This window comes from Sciurus carolinensis, chromosome 4, assembly GCF_902686445.1.
Source record: "Sciurus carolinensis chromosome 4, mSciCar1.2, whole genome shotgun sequence".
Classification (NCBI taxonomy): domain Eukaryota; kingdom Metazoa; phylum Chordata; class Mammalia; order Rodentia; family Sciuridae; genus Sciurus; species Sciurus carolinensis.
In genome coordinates this window covers 81,518,222-81,537,783 of record NC_062216.1, presented here as the reverse complement: position 1 = coordinate 81,537,783, position 19,562 = coordinate 81,518,222, and the positions used below count along the sequence as shown (strand labels likewise).

Here is a 19,562-nt window from a genome sequence, read left to right as displayed (position 1 = left end):
TTCTATTTGTTTATTTTTTCAAATTGGTACAGTACAGTTGCACATAGCTTTCATATATGATAGAAAATATTTGACCCTTGGCTTTCTGAGTAAGGCTTACTTCACTTAGTTCTCCAGTTCCATTAATCTACCAGCAGATGACAATTTTATTCTCTTTATGACTTAGTGGAACTCCATTGTGTATATATGCCACATTTTCTTTATCTGTCTATTGATGGGCACCTAGGCTGGTCCCTTAACTTGGATTTTGTGAATTTTACTCCTAAAACATGGGTATGAATGAATCACTATAGTATGCTGATTTAAATTATTTAGATAAATACCAAGGAAAGGAATAGCTGAGTTATATGAGGAATCTCCATGCTGCTCTCCAAAGTTGTTGTACCAACAAGCATAAGTGTTCCTTTCCCCCTACATCCTCATTAGCAATTGTTACTTGTTTTCTTGATGATTGCCATTTTAACTGGAGTGAGATGAAATCTTAATGTAGTTTTGATTTGCATTTCCCTGATTTCTAAGGATGTTGAATTTTTTTTCCATAAATTTGTTTGGCTATTTGTATTTGTTCTTTTGAGAAGTGTCTGTTAGTTCATTTGCCCATTTATTGTTTGGGTTATAGGTTTTATGGTGTTAATTTTTTTGAGTTCTTTATATATTCTGGATATTAATCCTCTGTCAGAAGAGTAGCTGGCAAAGATTTTCTCCAATTCACTAGATTCTCTCTTCATTATTACTATTTCTCTTGCTGTGTGAGGGCTTTTAAACGTGATGCTGTTCTATTTATTGATTTATTAAAGAATTTAGTGCATTCACTAATATGTTGGAGTGTTGACCCTGTTTTCTTCAAGCAGTTGCAGTATTTCTGGTGTAGTTCCTGTCTTTGGTCCACTTTGAGTTGTTTTTGTGCAGGACAAGAGATAGAGTCTAGTTTAAATTTTCTAATGTGGATATCCAGTTTCCCAAACCATTTGTTGAAGAGGCTATCCTTTCTCCAATGTGTATTTTTTGTATCTTGTTGAGAAACAATTGACTTTAGACATTCTATTCCATTGGTCTCATTGTCTATTTTTATGCCAATACCATGCTGGTTTTATTACTATAACTCTGTAACATGTTTAGAAATCAGGTCTAGAATAGCCTCCAGCATTGCCCTTTTGCTTTGGCTATTCAAGGGCTTTATTACTTCTGTATGAAGTTTAGAATTTTTTTCTAGTTCTGTGAAGAATGGTATTGGTATTTGATGGGAATTACATTGAATCTGTCTCTCAGTTTTGGTAATATGGACATTTTCACAACATTGATTCATTCTCCTAATCCATGAACATGGAAGGGCTTTTCACATTCTACTATCTTCTTCAAAATTTTTTCAGTATTTTATCATTTTAATTATGAAGGTCTTTATATCCTTAGGTTTATTCCTGTGTGTGTATGTGTGTGTGTGTGTGTGTGTGTGTGTGTGTGCCTCTCTTGAGTGGGATTTCTTTCATGGTGAGTTTATTCTTGGCATATAGAAATGCTATTGATTTTTGTGAATTAATTTGTATCTTGATACTTTACTCAATTTGTTTATCAGAACTGTAAGTCTTCTGGTGGCATCTTTTAGATTTTCTCTGTATAGAATCACATTGGGATAGTTTGACTTCCCCTTTCCTGTGTATGCTTTTTTACTTTTCTCTTTCATAATTGCTCTGACTGAATTTTCTAGCATTGTTTTGAGTAAAAGTGGTGCATGTGGACATCCTTGTCTGGATCTTAGAAGAAATGCTTTCAATGTGGGCCCATTTTAGATGTTGTCATACGTAGCCTTTATTATGTTGAGGTATGATCCTTCTGTACCTAATTTATTCAGGGTTTTTATCATGAATGGAATTTGAATTTTGTCAAAATTTTTTTTCCTGCATCTGTTGAGATGATCAGTGATTGTCTTCCCCCAGTACTGGGGACTGAACCCATGCATACTAGACAAGTGCTCTATCACTGAGTTACATCTCTAACCCGTTCACTTTATTTTGAGACAGGGTCTCAGTAAATTGCCCAAGTTGACCTTGAACTTGCAATCAACTTGCCTTAGCGTCCTGAGTAACTGAGATTACCACGTATGTGACACCATATAAGTCTTTAAGAATGTTTGCATCTGTGTTCATTAGGGGTGTTAATTTATAGCTCTCTTTTTTATTGTGTTGTTATCCAGTTTTTGTATTTGTATAGTACTGGATTTATAGAATTAGTTTGGAAGTATTCCTTCCCTTTCAAGTTTATGGACTAGTTTGAGAAGCATTGCACTAGTTCTTTAAAAGTGTGATAGGGGCTGGGGAGATGGCTCAGCTGGTAGAGTGCTTGCTTCGCAAGTACCAGGCCCTGAGTTCGATCCCCAGTACCAAAAGAAAAAAAAAAAAAAGTTTGTAAAAGTGTGGTAAAAATCAGTCGTGAATCCTTCTGATCCTGGACTTGTCCTTGTTGGGAGATTTTTAATTATTGTTTCAACCTCATTACTCATTATTTATCTATTTAGATTTTTTATATCTTCCTGGTTCAATCTTGGCAGGTCATAAGTATCCAGAAATTTGTTCATTTCTTTTAGACTCTTTAATTTATTGGCATATTTTTTTTCAAAATGTTCCCTAATGATCCTCTGAGTTTTAGTGTTATCTGTTGTAATATCTCCCTTATAATCTCTAATTTTATGTGGGTCTTCTCTCTCTTTTGGTTAGGTTAGATAAAGTTTTGCCAATTTTGTTCAGTTTTTCAAAGAACCAACTCTGTTCCATTGATGCTTTTTATTGTTCTTTTAGTTTTGGTTGCATTTATTTCTGCTGATCTTTATTATTATTTTTTTTCCTTCTACTAGTTTGGGGTTTGGTTTGTTCTTGTTTTTCTAAGGTCTTAAACTTTGTCATTGGGTTATTTATTTGAGATGTCTCTTCTTACCACATAAATACTTTTGAGAGAAAAACATATTTTGTATTTATATGTTTTTATTAAGTTAGTCGTCTTATTTAAAATTGGAAACAAAACTTAAAGAATGGATTAACAAATTTCAGTTTCTTACAGAAGTGGCACAAAAAACAAATTTAAATGAAAATTACATAACTACATACATTGCAACTACATACAAATTTGTCTATAAATATTAAAACAAATGGCATAGATAGCTATCATTTTTGAAAATTAAGGTATAGGCTAAAGTGTTCTTTAAATGAAAACATACTTAAAAGTATTAACATGGAAGAATAGGTTTTTTAAATCTCTATTAATATTTGTAAATTTAAGTTCCTTTCAAATAAAATGTGACTATTGATTATTTTTAAGGGCAAAATGGCAGGATTTGACATAAAAGTGGATGTTCTATTTAACAAAATTCTTAGAGACTTGGAGGGGTAAATGTACACTTTTTAAAAAACCCAGAAAATCTATAGCAGATATTTCTCTGGAAGGTCTGAATTAAAGTAGTCTATTGCTCCTTCTGCAGTCATGTTGGTTAATTGTTCTCTCTCATTCTCTTCCCTTTAGATTGTTGACATTGTTAGGCAGTCGTTAAGTTTTTAGTTCTAACATTCATCATGCCATAAAATATGGCTTCAAAGTACAGGGAACTCTCTCTAGATTTTTAGCTCTCTACATTGAAATTTGTGATAATTTAGGTAAGATGTGTTTTAGTTATCTACATCTTTCTTCATACTGACTTCTTTTATTAGATCTGGCAAACTGTCTTTTGGCAACATTTTTCAGGGAAAACAGAATGAATGTACATAATTAAAATGATTAGGGAAGCAAACGATGAGATGAAAGAGCAAATGCAGGCACTGAATGATCGCACCAATCAACAGAATGATCCTGAAGTCCACTCTCTAATCTCGCTTACCTCTTGTCTGTTCATGTGAACTGCCACTGCTAGAAACTTACCTCTTAATGTAAGGCTCTGTCATCAATTAACAGAGAACTTTCCATAGGGGAGAACTATCTACCAGATGTCACCATCCAGATATTGCCAAAAAAATTGTACTTTTTTTGATCCATACATTGTTCAATTGGGCCCCCAACTCATCCAAGAACTTGAAAGTCTTTAACTTAGCATATGCTTTTCAGTTCAAACACTTGAGTTTACTGCCTCTCTGTTTTTAAACATACTCTCATGAGACCATTCCAAAACATTCCACATGTTCTCTTCCCCAGTGATCTCTGGAATAGTATTTCCTACCAGAAGGACTCAGGGTCACATATTTTCTCCTGCTCTGCTTGTTTATTAACATTTCATGGGCACAATCTGATTCTTTAATTAAACTTAATAACTCCCTGAGGGCAGGAATAGGTCTTAAACCATTTCCCACAATGCCTGGTAGAATGCCTTTTGTCGGGGTGCTCCATGACTGTTAAATGACTAGCTAATGTGTCACTGAGGTTAAATAAAGATTCTAATATCATATTGAATGATACTATACATGTTGCTCTTTGAAATCCATGGAGTGTAGGGATCATACCACTTGATCTTTTTAATCCTTCCTGGACAAGAATGGAGCAGTGATAGGGAACACAGCACCAACACCCTGGGTTTTGAGAAGAGAGACAAACATAGTATAGGTGAGTATACATATGCTTATCCAAATACATTTCAAATTAGTGCTTTGACCTTGCTGTTGAGTTTTATGACCAAAATGGCTAATTACTGGTATGTTACAATTGAGAAAGTAGGTATCACTGTTGCTCCACAATATTATGGTTCTACTCCTTCTAAGTAGGATTGCACTCCTCTGTCCCTATGAAGGGAGTTGGCCATGGAACTATATGAGATGTGGAATGTATCACTTTCAGAGCAAAACATTTAATTGCCAGTTCAAGAAACATCATCCTTCTTCCTCAATATGACTGTCTTATTAGCACAGTTGCTGTGAAAGTAACATAAGATGCAACAGAAAATATTTTGTTAACCTGTGGGGAACTGACTTGCAAGGCTGCTTGAATCTGAAATGGATTTTGAGAGAGCAAGAAGTAATCTTTTGTTCTGTTAAGTCACTGTAGTTCAGGGCTTCTTTACTGCAGTGTAACCTTGACTATCCTAACAGCTATTGGTATTTGGACCAGAAAGGTTTGAAGACTTTTTAGTGATTTAACAATGTAGTTATTAAGATTCCTGGAACACAGATTATCTGTGTGCATATCCCAACAACACTGCTACTTGGGCAAGTTGCATAACTTCTCTGTTCTTCAGTTCTCTTGGGAGTCAAATCTGATAATGGTACCTGCCTTGTACTGTTGTTGTATGGATGGTGAGTTAATTTGTGCAAGGTAACAGTGCCTGTCACAGTACTCATCAAAATTAGTTATTATTAATGTTATTATTGCTAGTCAGAAAGTTTCCAAAGTTGATAACTTAGCATATTCATTTTTTTTTTAAACTTCCAAATCTACTCTTCCTTTGTTTCCTATCTTAATGGCATTGAGACACTTCAATTAGCTGGATAAAAATGTGAAATCTTGTTATCATGCTCCATCATGACATATATTCGGCTGGTTCCTGTATCCTGGCAATTTTACTTTGGTGGTATAAATAAACAAATACAACTATTTATAATTATTAACTCTTAAATATATCCCCTTTTCTTATTCTCATTGCCACTGTCATAAATTATTATCCTTTTCTGGAGAAATCTTATTTGTTATCCGGTGACTAATGTTTGGGAGGCAGAAGGATATTAGAAAAAGCACATATTTTTGTCATGCAAACTGCACTTGAACTCTGGCTCTATCTCTCGCCATTTGTGGGATTTGAGGGAAGTTACATATTTTTTCCCTTTTTCTGTTCATGTAAAGGGACACTAATATTTGCTTTTATGATTATTGAGGAATTATGTAAGATAATAATAGTAAAGCACTCAGCACATAGTAGGGAGTCAATCATTCTTAATTTGATTCCTTTTCCTTCATTGAATTTGACCCAAATTATCACAAATATTATTTTCCAAAATAATATTGGAAAGATTATTTAGGCAAAGATGAATTTCTCTCCTCCTCTAGAAGCATAGATTATAAAAATAGATTCCCCATTCCATCTAGTGCTGTTGCTTGAAAGAGCTTCTGAGCTTCTGTCCACATTTTTCCTTTAGTGAGGAATGATCTAACTCCTTCCGTTTCTATCAAAAGTCTCCTTTTATGTCCAGAATGAGTACCATATCCTCTGAGTTACAAGATTTCTTTGCTCTTGTGTATCAGTAAGTTATTGCCCCCAATTGCTGTACTATAAACCACACTAAAGCTCAATGACTTAAAATCTATAAATCTTAGAAAAAAATCTACAATCTTACAAATTGAAGATCCTACATATCTATAGGTCTACTGAAATAGATTGGGCTCAGTCGAGGTGACTCGTTTTACTCCGCTTGATTCTTCTTTCCTCTTAGTGAAGCCAAGCATTAAGGATGTGTTCTTTCACTACTGAGTTTTGCAATTAACAAAAAGAACTTGGAGCAGCTACCATCTCTAAACTGTCCCTTGTATAATATGTCAGGAAGGAGCTGCATATGGGCAAACTAATCAGTGACAGGAATAGTACAAAGAAATAATGATCTTTGTTCTTGAGAATTGCAGAACTGAAAAGCATTTCCTGTCCACATGAGTAGGATCATATGTACATTGTCTGATCCACCCACTGTGAGAAGTGCTCACCAATTTGGGGACACCCATTAACTGCTTATATAAACCATTGCTAAATCAGCTTCCTAACAAGATGGACTTTGGAAGAGAATTCTCCACTTTCTCATTCATCTAGGTTTTGAATAAAGTCATCTTCCTTGCTGCAATGCTTTCCTCTGGAAGTAAGTGACCTGTTGTGTAGTGAGCAGTCAGACTGGCGCCCAGTAAAGCTAGGACAAGCAGGAGAGTCTAGACATGTTCTTCTTGTGGCAATGCAAAGGCATGAGAACTAAAGCCTAAATATGAAATTTCTTGGGACCTGGATGTAGAGCTGGCACTCCATCAGTTCTGCCTTATGCTATTGGTTAAAATAAAGTCAAACTGTAGGGAAGTATGCCCCTCCCACAATGGGAGGTCACGGCAGAGCTGCCCGGCAATGGTTGCTGGTATAAGAACAGATGAATAATTGGAACTAATAAAGCAATTCATTCCTTGTAATGAATGGGTCTTCTGGGATGTTAGAAGTTGACTCTTATCTCTAGTGTAGGTCATTTTATTGCTTGTTTACATATTTGTTACTTTTCTTCAGACTATGCTGAATGTTTGTGTCCTCTCCCTCCCCAACCTTCAAATTCATGCGCTAAAATCCTAATCCCCAAATTGATGGTATTAGGAGTTGGACCCTTTGGCATGTGATCAGTCATAGGGTCATACCTCATGAATGGGATTAGTGACATTATAAACACCCTGAAAGAGACCCTTCACCCCTTCCAGTATGTGAAGAGAGCAGGAAGGTGTCACTTATGAACCAGAAAGTAGCCCTCACCAGTCACTGAATCTGCTAACTCCTTGACCTTGGGCTTCCCAGTCTCTAGAACTGCAAGAAATATCTGTTGTTTATAAGCCACCCACCCAGTTTACGGTATATTTCTGTAGCATTCTGAATGAACTAAGAGTCTATAAAGTTCTGGGAGGCAGGGAAGTGTTTTGAAGTAAACTAGTTAACTGAGAGATGTGTTTTAGCATTTTTTAAAAGAAATTTTTGAAATGTTTTTGTTCAAAAAATTCATAAATTGCTCCTAAATAGAGGTTAAAGAATATTTCTCTACAGAGTCACTAAATTATATATGAATCAGTGCTCACAGTAATCAACCAATGGAGAAAGGAAAAATTTTGCAAAGAAGGAAATATGCAAGGGTTTGTGAAATGTTTCAGTAAACCTAGTGAAAGAGAAAGAAGTATTAGTAAGATGTGAGAATACACATATTGGAGTTTTAGAAAATGGCATATTAGTTATTACAGGTTAAGAATAAATGCTTCATATTATTATATCTTGCCAAAGATCATCATTGAAAAAGTATTTATTCCCATTCACTGATGATCAGTTATTACATGGAAGACAGTAAAATGCTGATTTTCTATTATTACTTCATCATTTATTAACTGGAATATTTGTTAAAAAAAACCAAAAGTGCTTTATTTCTTTTATTCACCACTCTTTATCTATTTGAGTATCCCTATGAACTAATGGATTCCTTTTTTATTCAATTATCATAATCAATAATGATCATTATTCTTTTTATATAAAAAGAGTTCTGAACTTGGTCAGTAAGAGCTCTTTTAAGCTCAATCCTATGTCCTTTTGACATATTCTCAGTAATCTAAAAAAAATTCCTTACTTTTGAGCCAAACAAGGTATTCCAAGTTCAACTCAGCAGTGGCTTTGGGGTCTGTGACTTCTCTAAGGAGGTCTAGTTTCTTTGTGTGGAAATAGTATTTAGAAGCTAGGATCTGAGTGCTGGGAGTGCTCATTGTTAGTTCTATGCCATTGCTGCATTCTTTTCAATACTCTTTGTTCTCAAGGTATTAGTAAACAGGAATATGAAGAATTGTCTCAAGTTATCATCCAACAGATCACTTGTTGATTACAAAAAATGGAGAACATACTTTCACAATTCAAAAATATGGAAGACACTTCAAAGCAGTGGTCAAATTTGGCATGATCAATCATGGGACAAACTGGCATTACATGTCCCTGGATATGATACATCAGAGAAATCTGCAATATCACCTTGCTAAAAATGTTTATCCTTAATCTATTCCTGAGGGGGGAGAAATCAGACCAATCTAGAATGTGAAATATTCTACAAGACAACTGGCCCAAACTGTTCAAAATGTAACTGTCTTGAAAAGACAATATAAGATGGAGAAACTATTCTGAATTAAAGGAGATTAAAAAAACAGGATAATCAAGTACCTGATTACACTTAGGAGACCATTTAAAACTTTAGATATTGATTTAAGTATAATTATGATTTGTATTATTGGACATGGGTAGGAAGTGTGCCTATGTGTGGTACATTAGAGTTTTGTAGTTGTTTTCATTCCTTTTTTTCTTTTTCTTTTTTTTTTTTTTTGCTGAGAAACAAACTATAATCTCCCATAGTGGGATGTAACAGATGATGAGTTAACTAAAAAATTAAGAAATAGCAATCCGAGTGTGTCATTTTGAATTGTGAGGGTAAATGCCAAAAGTTTCAGTGAAAAGCTATGAGAAGGTAGCTTGAAGGAAGTGAAAAATGGTGGCCATGAGGAAATCAGGGACCTGCTTCTGAACTACTTAATTATCCTAAACTCTGCTTACTCAATTTTGAGGAAACTAAAATTTAAATATAAAGATCAAATAAAACTTAATTTAAAAACAAAAATAAAAAATAGGTGCATTTAATGAAGAGGTACAGAGAGGAGTCAAACTGAACCTGAGTGTGAAGGACCCAGCATGTCAAAAGAAAGTTTGAACTAAATTCCTTGAGTAGGAAGCCTGTTGAGAAGTTCAAGTAGGGTCATCATAATGCAGTTATTACAGAGGCATAGAAATCCTTCTTTAAATATTTACTGACCTCATTCTTCAGGACCTCTTACAAGCCATTCATTTATTCATTTAGATACAGCTCAGGGTGCTGGGAATGTAGCAGTGAACAGAACAGACCAGGATCCTTCCCTGGTGGAGCTTAGACCACACACATCTCAGGGTATCAGGCCTGGTTGGGTTTGTTGTGTTGATTGGGGGCACAAAAGGAATGGCCTATCACTGCCTCAGATGGGTGCCTCAGATGCTTCCAAAGCCCTGGTCCAATTCATGCAATTTTGCATTTATTTTGTGGGACCTCTTTCTTCACATGTGAATATCCTATCCATGAGTACTCTTTGTTTTCCCAACAGCTTGTTAAGGTCTCTTTGTGGGCCCTTCTTTCTCCCAACTCAATCAGGAGACACCTAAACTGCTTTTTTCTGTTCTCTTGACTGTCTGTGGGGAATGCTGATGGCAGGCGGGGAGAGTGGAAGGGCCATATATATTTTCTGAAAGTGAGAAGAAGCCAGTATGAGTAACAGCTGCTCTGGAAGATGAAAGGACTCTCTGAAGAGGGTGTGGAAAAGAGGTAGTGTCTCCAAGAAACTGTTTCTGGAGTGCAGACTCCCATGGAAAAAGACAGATACTAAATGGAAAAAGAATCTTGAGGACACTGTTTCAAGGCTATGAAAAAAATTTAAGAAATTTTGGAGAAGGGAATGAAAGGACAAGGAAGAAGAGAATTGGTGAAAGGAGAGATATAAAATATATCTCCATTTTGTTTTATCATTGGCATCATTATCTGACTGCCTCTGATAATAAGATGCTTCAAAATGCCTTTAGATAAAACGGAGTCTCATATCCACATTGTCTGGAGCTAAAAAAAAAAAAAAAATAGGGTCCATTTCTTAAGAAACTTGAGTAATCAATCTAATGTAAATCCCCAGAAGAATGTCTATGTAGTAGTTGTGAGATTAGAGACTTTTTTTTCCCTAAAGTGTTATGATGTTGAGAAAGAGAGAGAGAGAAGAATTGCAGTCCTATTCGGAAAGATAAAATTAAGATTATAAGATATTTCTTGAAAAAAGAAAGAGCAGCTGGATCAAATACTGTGTGTATCTTTGCTATGTTAGAGGGAGAAAAAAAAAATAACCGTGCCAACTCTAACTGTGATTAATAGTTCGTTATTTCCATTCAGGGTATGTTCCAGAAGATACCTCCCTTTCTCTAGTAGAGAACACTTACTACCACATTGCATCTTGTATCTCCTCTTTTATAGATTCAATCATTCTTTTCTCAGACACATTTTATTTATTCCTCCCTTCTTTCTCTTCTTATCTTCTCCCTCTTAAATAATTTCCAAAGAAAAGGGCTATGTAGAGAAGCATTTTTTTTAAAAGCTTCCCTGAGTACACAATGTAAATATCTGGAAGTGTATTGTTGCATTGTACACAACAGGTTCAATAAAATGCACAGGATAATGAATAGTTGTTGTTTTATGAATAGTTTTTTCATCATTGGAGGACAAGCAGGTCTTCAGACAAGGGGATGAAGGCTATTTAATTTTCACTTTGAAAAAAGGCTCCCCGAGTTGAATAATTAATATCATTATGATAAGAACAAAATACAGATTCTTTTAGAAGAGTAATGATGGTACCGGCAGGATCTTAGTATGCTTGTGAGAGGTATTAAAATTGAATGCTCAGCCTATGTTTCCTGTACACTCTAGGAATTGCAAGCAAAAGAAGATGGATTGGGTTTAGTAGAATGCATTAATATGCATGTTGTCAACTGAGCCTTTAATGAATTATTTTTTCAAAGATAAAAATCATCCGAATTTTTTCTAGCCACCAGAAGCCTTGTTTACGACAGACTGACTGAAGGTAATGTAGCTTAGGATTCAAAGCACCTTACTTAGGGCCTCTTCTAAGTCTGTGGGAAAGGCCGTAACAATGCATCCAAATGTTTTAGTATGATTTGTACAAGTAGTGTGTTTTAATTGCAATCATTTACAGTTGCTATCTCTTTTCATCCTAAATTTCCCTATTAGATTGTCCCTCTCACTGGGTGTCCTTGGGTAGCAGTGGGTATTTTTGAGACCAAGCTGAATTCAAAGGGAAGTCGAATTGGTAATGCTTTAACTGGGATTTAGAGACATAAATTTATGAGGCTTACAGTCTGTTTCTTACACAGTGAAGTTATTGTCACTGTCCTGAAGAAGGTTTCACATGTGACACGAAGTTGACACAAGACATGTGCTCTGTAGCCCATCCCCTTATTCTTGTTGGAGAAAAAGCTCTCTCCTTTGCCTGAAGTTGTTGACCGCCCTCATATTTTGTAACATTTTTTCCTTTCAGATTTCCTCACAAATGGAGTAAACAGACATGACAAGTTAGAATTTTCTTGAAAGAAGCGAAGTATAATTTTCCCATTAGAAAGCTGCTTAAGTCATGTAATATGAGACCATCAACATTATGTTTCTGAAGATTTTCATAGGCTGGAAAGAGAAATTCAGTGGCAGAGATGAAGAGAAAATTTTATTCGGAGTTAATAAAGCTTGATTTTCTAGTTCAACAGCAATTTGGAAAGACAATTTGGGACATTTTAATAAAACAAGTGAGACATTACTGTTGCTTAGGACATATTCGAAGAGTTCTTTTATTATCTACATTTATTTATTAAAGAACTGAGGAAATGCAGATGAAAATTAATGTAATATGAAATAAAAGATAAAGATGAGCACTGACATCAATAGAAATTAATCTGACATCAAAGAGCAAATTGCAACATTTTTTTCCAAATCATACAAAAACTTCTTAATTCTTTAAGAAGAAAAGAGAAATTTTGAATAGTAGTAATGAACAGGCTCCTGAACTGTTTGATAATCCAATTAATGAAGAGGAATGAATCATAAGAACACACAGGAAAAAGAACTAAATTTCTGACTGATTTGAGATGAAATACTGACATTGATGAAGATAATGCCAAATTTATAATACATTAGAAACTAGTTAATGAGTGTCATCAATTCAAGGGATATTTAATGCTAGTCACAGTACAAGAAAACTTGAAATTCTTGTAACCTTACAGCTAACATATAAAAGAAATTTGATAAAGATTTCCCCATATTTGAAAACAATCCAAAATTGTACATTACACTACTACCAATAAGTAAGACATCATCCTAAGTTATATAAAATGAAAAATAATTGCAATACAACCATGTTGAAGAATGGATGGGATTTTGGGGAGGGATTCTTTCTATTACCTTCATAGAAAATGACACTTTCAATCATAATGTGAAGAGGTGCTCAAAGATATGTAGTTTAAAAAGAAAAAAATGTATTGTAAAAACCTAATGAAAAAACTAAAAATAACAAGTATTACAGAAGCATTAGATAGTTAACTAGTAAAAATTATTTAATATTTTGTTTTTGTGGCATTTATGAATAGTAAAGAATTTTTAATTATGATTTATTTTCACTTAAATATTCATGTTCAAACCAAAGTTTATTTCTTTTAAAGATGCACCCCAAATTGAAAGCTTCAGACCCTATCAGTGTTTGATCTGAAAGATGTTACAAATAAATATAATTTTGGTGGAGACAAGGAATGGGTTTTACACCTGCCTACTGGGCTGGGGACAAGTGTTTGCGTCTCAGGATCCTCTCTTTGGGTCAAATGAGCTGGCAGAATATCTCCTCCTGTGTCCTTAGCAGCATTAGGTAAGAGCTTTTACTCAATAAACAATGCTCTGAAATATAACCTAACATTTTGTCTTGTTAGAATATTGCTTTCTGTGCTGCCTGACTAGGAGTTGGTAAATATGTTACTTGTAACATCAAATGTTGCTTCAGATTGCCTGAATCTGGGTGGTCCTTGAAATAGTTTAATTGAAAGTTTCATGAGAAGTGCAAAAGTGAGTGATAGAGTCTGAGAAATAAGAAAAGTCTTGTTCCCATTGAATAAGCAATAGGCAAGGAGCACCATGGAGAAGGAATATCACTTTCCATTTCACAAGCTGCATGGTCCCTAGAATTGGTTATTCCAGAATCAGAAAATCTGCTTGGGAAAGTAGTCTCAGTAATCAAAAAAACTTTAATATTGAATGTAACTCTTCCTTAAGGAGCTAAGCCATTTTAGGAAGAGGGAAGAAAGGAAATGTACATAAGGATACGATTTTAAGTTGAACCTTCTCAAATTGTCTTTTTATTATAGGCCAATAATGATCATTTCATGTAATCATCAATTTTGCATGTTGAATATGACTCAATATGATTCAACATAGGTAACTATAGATGTATTACTTGTCCTTTTGGAGGGCCAGTTTTTCATTATCCAGGACCAAATGTCAATTTGGTGTATTTAGTACCTCTGGTACCTGGATAATACTTTTGAGAAGTATGACTCAGTCACGTGATAACCAATCAGTCTTCCATACATTTTCACATGTAGGTAGTGAGAGTTGGAGGGCAATAGTGAGGTCTATAGGATAGCATGCTCATATGATTTCTTTTCCATAGACCCAAGCTCCAAGCTCCACACTCCAACCATTTTACACAGCATTGTTTCCTGTGTGTTTGTAGGACTGCTTCTCAGGACTGTGAGTGAGAAACCTATAACCCACATGAAAAGTCTCCACCACTGTGATATTCTGGGTATTTGAGAAGACAATGAATGAGAATAAAAACCATGCATATATAACAATATTAATGTTAAAAATAAATAATGCTACAGGTGGTGAAAATGCAGTTAAAATATAAAAGGGCTTAAGAGGGAGAGAAATGAATGGATGTTTGCCTTTTAGAGGGTGAGTTTGTAAATGCTATAAAATTTAGTTTCATATGGGGAATATTCATTTGTCTCATCATCATGTCTTCTCAAGAGTTTTAAATAAGAGGATCCACTTTAACACAAAATTACAAACACCTCAAATCTTAACTAGCAGCCAGAAAAAAACACACTTAGAGCCTGTACTATACAATTTAGCCTTTAGTTACATTTACCTTATTTTGTTTTCTATTGTGTAATCTGTCAGGCTTTTGGGGCTCAAAATAGATCTTAAGCTTCTTGAAGGCAAGAACTCAGCCTTAAACTGCGTCCAGCACACAAAATGCACTTGTGAAGCAAAGGCTGATTTATGGACAGTAATGCAGGGGTCTTCAATTTCAAACTGCAGCTCCGCTTTTGAAATGCTTTCCGCAACCCAGCGCGGCTGCCCACCGGGGGCACTGTCTGGCTTCCCCCCACCCTAAGCAGCCATCCCTCGTGCTGTTCCCCGATGAGGCCAGGAGGAGGCGCCACGGACTTGGGTTAAGCCTTTCCCCCCTTCCTACCCCACTTCCCCCAGCACATGACGTGGGAAGCTGCCTCCGCCAGAGTCTTAGCAATTGGAGTGAGGGGGTGAAGGGGTTTGGGGGTGGGGAGGGGTGGGGGGTGTGGAGAAAGAGGACACACGCTGGCACACACACCCTGAGAACAGAAACATCTTCCCTAGCTTACTGGGTTTCTCCTCCCACCAGAGCCCGTGTGTGAGAGGTAGGTAGGAGTGTGTGTGTGTGTGTGTGTGTGTGTGTGTGTGTGTGTGGCACGTTTCTGGGTGTGAGACCCAGGTCAGACCAGGCGACCTGTGATGTCCCCTCTCTCCCCCCCACCGTCGCCCGTGGTGATTAATACCCATTTTTCTTATTCTCCCCCTCCTCCCCCTCCTCCTCTTCCTCTCCCGCTGCCGTGCAGTTGACTTGCACAGCCTGCCCCCGCCCGCTTCCCCTCCCCCGGCTCCGATCATCACCAACTGGAATCTGGGCTCCTGCCTCTCCACCCCCCACCTTTTTTTTTTTTTGAGAAAGGAAGGTCCCCCCACCCCCTTTCCGAAACCACTTCCTTCGGCTTCTTCACCTCTAGGAAATCTCGGGGCTTCACTCTATCGAAAGTGCTCGTCAGGGTGATTCTTGATCACCACGATCCAGAAGTGCTGGCGTCCGAATGCATTTCCTTTGGCTTTGCAAAGAAGAGTCGTGAACTTCAAAACCCCCGAGACGGATCATTAATCCTGCTTTGCAGGAAAGGAAAACCCTCAATCCCCCGCCACCGGCCACCCCTCTTCGGAGACTGCAATCGCGGAGGCGCTTATAGCCGGTACGTAAATACTCGCTTTGGAGTCTCTCGTCTTAATTTTGGGGTTTAGGGGTGCCAGGCAGATAAAGGATCGAAGCAGTGGAACCGTTAACCAACCTGGTATTAGGTAAAGCTCTTAAATCCAGCAGAATCCGGCACTTGCTAATTTGGACGTGGCTTTTAAAAAGGATTTTCAGGGGAGAAGGGGTAGGGCTGGCTTTGGTCTTTCTGAGGGGGTTTATCCCCTCACCTAGCATATAGGCTGGGCAGCGGTGCCCGGGGCCGGAGCCACGCGCCGCGACCATCCGTCCAATCGACACGTTGCAGGTGAAGCCCAGTGCGCTGCACATCAGCGCGGCGGCGGCGTGAGTGTGCGCGGGGGTGAGTGTGCGCGGGGGTGAGTGTGAGTGCGCGTGGGGGCGCGTGCGCGTCGGGGGCGTGTGTGCGCGCGTGTCAGTGTGCCCCTTCCAAGAAATGCCCAGTGTGCACCCCGTGCACAATCAGAACCCATTCAGCACAAGCCCGGGGTGGGAGGAGGCGCTGCTGCTAGAGGCGATGGGGAGAGCGAGACAAACATGTCAGCAGCAATGCAGATGGGGCTGGGGGCCGCACTTGCTGGCGAGTTAAGTGGGGATTGTGTTTCTGCATGTGTGTGTGTTGCTGTATGGTGCCTCTGCTTCCTCCCTTCTTCCTTCCTTTCCACTTGCCTCCTTCACTTGCTCCCTCCCTCTCTCCTCTTCCATTCAGGTTGGCTTTCCCACCTCTCATCCATGCCTGTCCCAGGAATGGTATAGCCAGACCTTTTCTGAATTATTTATAGACCGGTGCCAGCTGTTTTCAATTCCTCTCGTGTGCACCCTGTGGGAAATGCGGGGTTTCCTCCCCCTTTCCCATATAACGAATTGATATCTTTTTCGGAATGCATTTTTCTCACCCTCCGGGGAACACTCGAATCAAACCCTGACCGCCTCTTTTTTCCCCCTTAGGAAGGGGACGCTTTGGGAATGACCATGCTCCACGGAGGGACGGAGCCGGCCCCCAGCTTCTCTACACAGAGCCTCCTCCACTAAAGCTCCAAAAATCAAAAACCATAATTGCCAGAAGAATCCTTAAAAATATATTCCAGCCACAAACCTCACATGCAAACGGAATAATTACTCTGGATTCTGCATTGTGAGCTGCTCTCCATACCCTGAATTACATTTGAATTAAATTTTTTCTCTTTGAATTTGCATCTCTTCAAGACACAAGATTAAAACAAAATTTACGCTAAATTGGATTTTAAATTATCTTCTGTTCATTATCCTTCGTCTTTCTTATGTGGATATGCAAGCAAGAAGAGGAGACTGGACATTCCCAACATGCTCACTCCCTTAATCTGTCCGTCTAGAGGTTTGGCTTCAACAAACCAAGGTAGGGCAAATTTTATTTTATTTTTTCCTCACCTGGGGTAGGGATTCCTTGCTTTATCTGTTTCTCAAGTGGATCTTTTTGGAAGAAAAGATAAGGAAATATCAAAATAATGCTGTTTGGGGAAAAAGGCTTAACACAAAGAGGGAAATCTCCCATGTTATATCCTTTCCCTCTCTTATCAAACAGGTTTTGGGTTTTGGGGGGCAGTGGGGGTGGATATATGTAGGCACAGAAGATGTTGGAGGACATAAGATATATATATATATATATATATATATATGTATATATATATATATATATATATATAAAATCATAGGCAGCCGGGAGACCTGTGTGATTTTCTAGTTAATATCATTTTATTCATCCAGAGCTAAAGCATGATTTTCATGGGAATCTAGAATTTTTTTTTCATCCTGGCTTTACCCACTTGCCATCTTCGTGCCTTTCTCCCTATCTCCTGTCTACCTTTCTAGGCATCCCTTTTTATGCCTTTTAAAAATTAATAATAATGACTGAGGTTACTGTGATTGTTGCCCTGGAGTCCACTTGCTGTCTAAAGGTTGACACTGGGCCCAGAGATCCCGGGAGGCCTATTGCAGAGGGGCAGGTCTAGATGGGGAATCGGGCGGGTCTAAGAACACCTGGAATTGAAGGATGCTGCAGATTAAGAGGACTTAAATTTTGGGCATGGAAAGAAGGAATTCTGTCAATATTCTGCTTTTAATTTATATTTTTTGTGTGCTATTATTTTTGAGCTGTAAAATTTCTCCTTCTGTCTACACATCTATTTATACCCACACATTCTCCAAGCAAACTGTTACTTCCACACTCTTGCAAAATGGCTATCTTGCAGAGTTCTAAAATGCTGTGCATGTGGAAGGGGTGCAGAATTCGACACGTGAGTCTTTGTGTTAAACAAAGAGATGTGCTGTTTGCATGTGTTAGTCTTGTGCCTTCAAAAATAGAATTATACTTTAATTTTTTCCCTTTCATCAATTTTTACCATATGTGAAACATGGTTAGGCAGTATTTTAATGAACTTGAAAACAGAAATAGCAGGAGAAATGGAAAAGACTTAGCTAATGACTCTTCTGCTAGTCACTCAGGCAATCCAAGACAACTCCTGAGAAAATCAGATCATTCATGGGCTGGAGGGCCATGATGGTGAGCAGGCTGCTCCTCTTCTTGCTCCACTGACCATACATCCCCAAACCATGAAGGCATCTGAATGCAGTAATTAGAATGGGATAAAAGTCTTCAAAAATATGTAGCAGGATTATTAGCATCAATAGTCTTCCTAAAAGTATTCTTTCTCCCCACAAATCTTTTTTTTTCTGGTATTTAAGAAAAAACAACAATTCTTTGAAACAATCCAAAAATACTAAAGGGATGTAGGGAAAGTAGAAGGTCCTGTTACTCAAGACGACCATAGATGACAGTTCTTTATTGTCCAGAAAGGATGGATATAATCCAAATTCACTGTTCCTCTCTCAGAGGTTTCCGGGTCTTTTTTTTTTTTAGCTTTTATTGCTGAAACGCTAATCTGTAACCATGGTGTAATCACAGTGAGAGGGTGGGATCCCAATTTGAACCATGTTGTCACCGTGTCTACAAATAGCTGAGGTTATCTGGTGTGTGCTCACCTTAGAGACACCTGAGCTGGTTTCCCATCTGCTTCTATTCCCTCAAGTGGGAGGATGAACTCTTAATTTTACTTCAAAATAGAACAGAGGTATGGGTGAGAATGGCAGTTCCGTGTGCAATGATTTCATACATATGGACGGACAAAGAGAGGTGATATCCATAGGACACATGGCCCCTTTTGCATCCCTGGTACATATGACAGCACTTTGCAGTGAGTAGGTCCTTCAGAATGTTCCTTGGTGATGAGGCCTTTTGACAGCCACCTCATTTGTCTTGAATGCTAATGGGATTAAGCCAAGTTGCAGTCTGTCCTTAGTTGGCCCAAAGACTAGGTGAAGGAGGGGAGGAGGTTAAAGGGGGAGAGTGTTGAGGAAGAGAAGGAAAAGGGGTGAGAACACTGCAAAGAGAAAGGAAAGGTGGCCCAACTAGAAAGGACTCCTTAGGATTCAAGGGGGAATTGCCACAGGTGGTCTGTACCTTTTTGACATCCAAAGCCATTTTGGAGACCCTGGTGCAGAGGCAGGTGCTACATATCCTTGTGGAGGCATCCATGAGACTGGAACTCCATGGTGTTCTGGACCATCCTAGGGTCACTCTTCTCTCTTTTCCCCTCACAGCACAAAGAGCTGAGTGGGTTCTATTTTGTCTTCTCTCCTTCTGCCACCCCCTTACAGTGTGGGTTACATGGGAAAGCAATGTGGCTGCTGGTGGGTGGAAGAGCAGATTCAATTTCAACCTAGGAGTCTCCATGATGTGCAATTAAGAGAAAAATTAATAGGAAATAAAGACTTCCTAGGAAAACACAGTAAAGAATGTTAGAGTGACGATTTCCAGGGAAGCAGAACCACATGGTTATCTTCTGTTATCTCTGTGTTTCAGGTGTGGTGAAGTATGATAGATCCATGAACAG

At 38.0% G+C, this 19,562-nt stretch overlaps 1 protein-coding gene across 1 annotated transcript in view; it reads left to right on the top strand.

The window, feature by feature from the left end:
* The first annotated feature begins 16,915 nt into the window (after positions 1-16,915).
* Grin2b (glutamate ionotropic receptor NMDA type subunit 2B) overlaps positions 16,916-19,562 on the top strand; it is a 394,948-nt gene continuing 392,301 nt past the window's right edge. The window contains exon 1 of the mRNA XM_047550285.1: positions 16,916-17,008. The gene's annotated coding sequence lies outside the window, so the exon portion shown is untranslated. The remainder of the gene's footprint in view (positions 17,009-19,562) is intronic.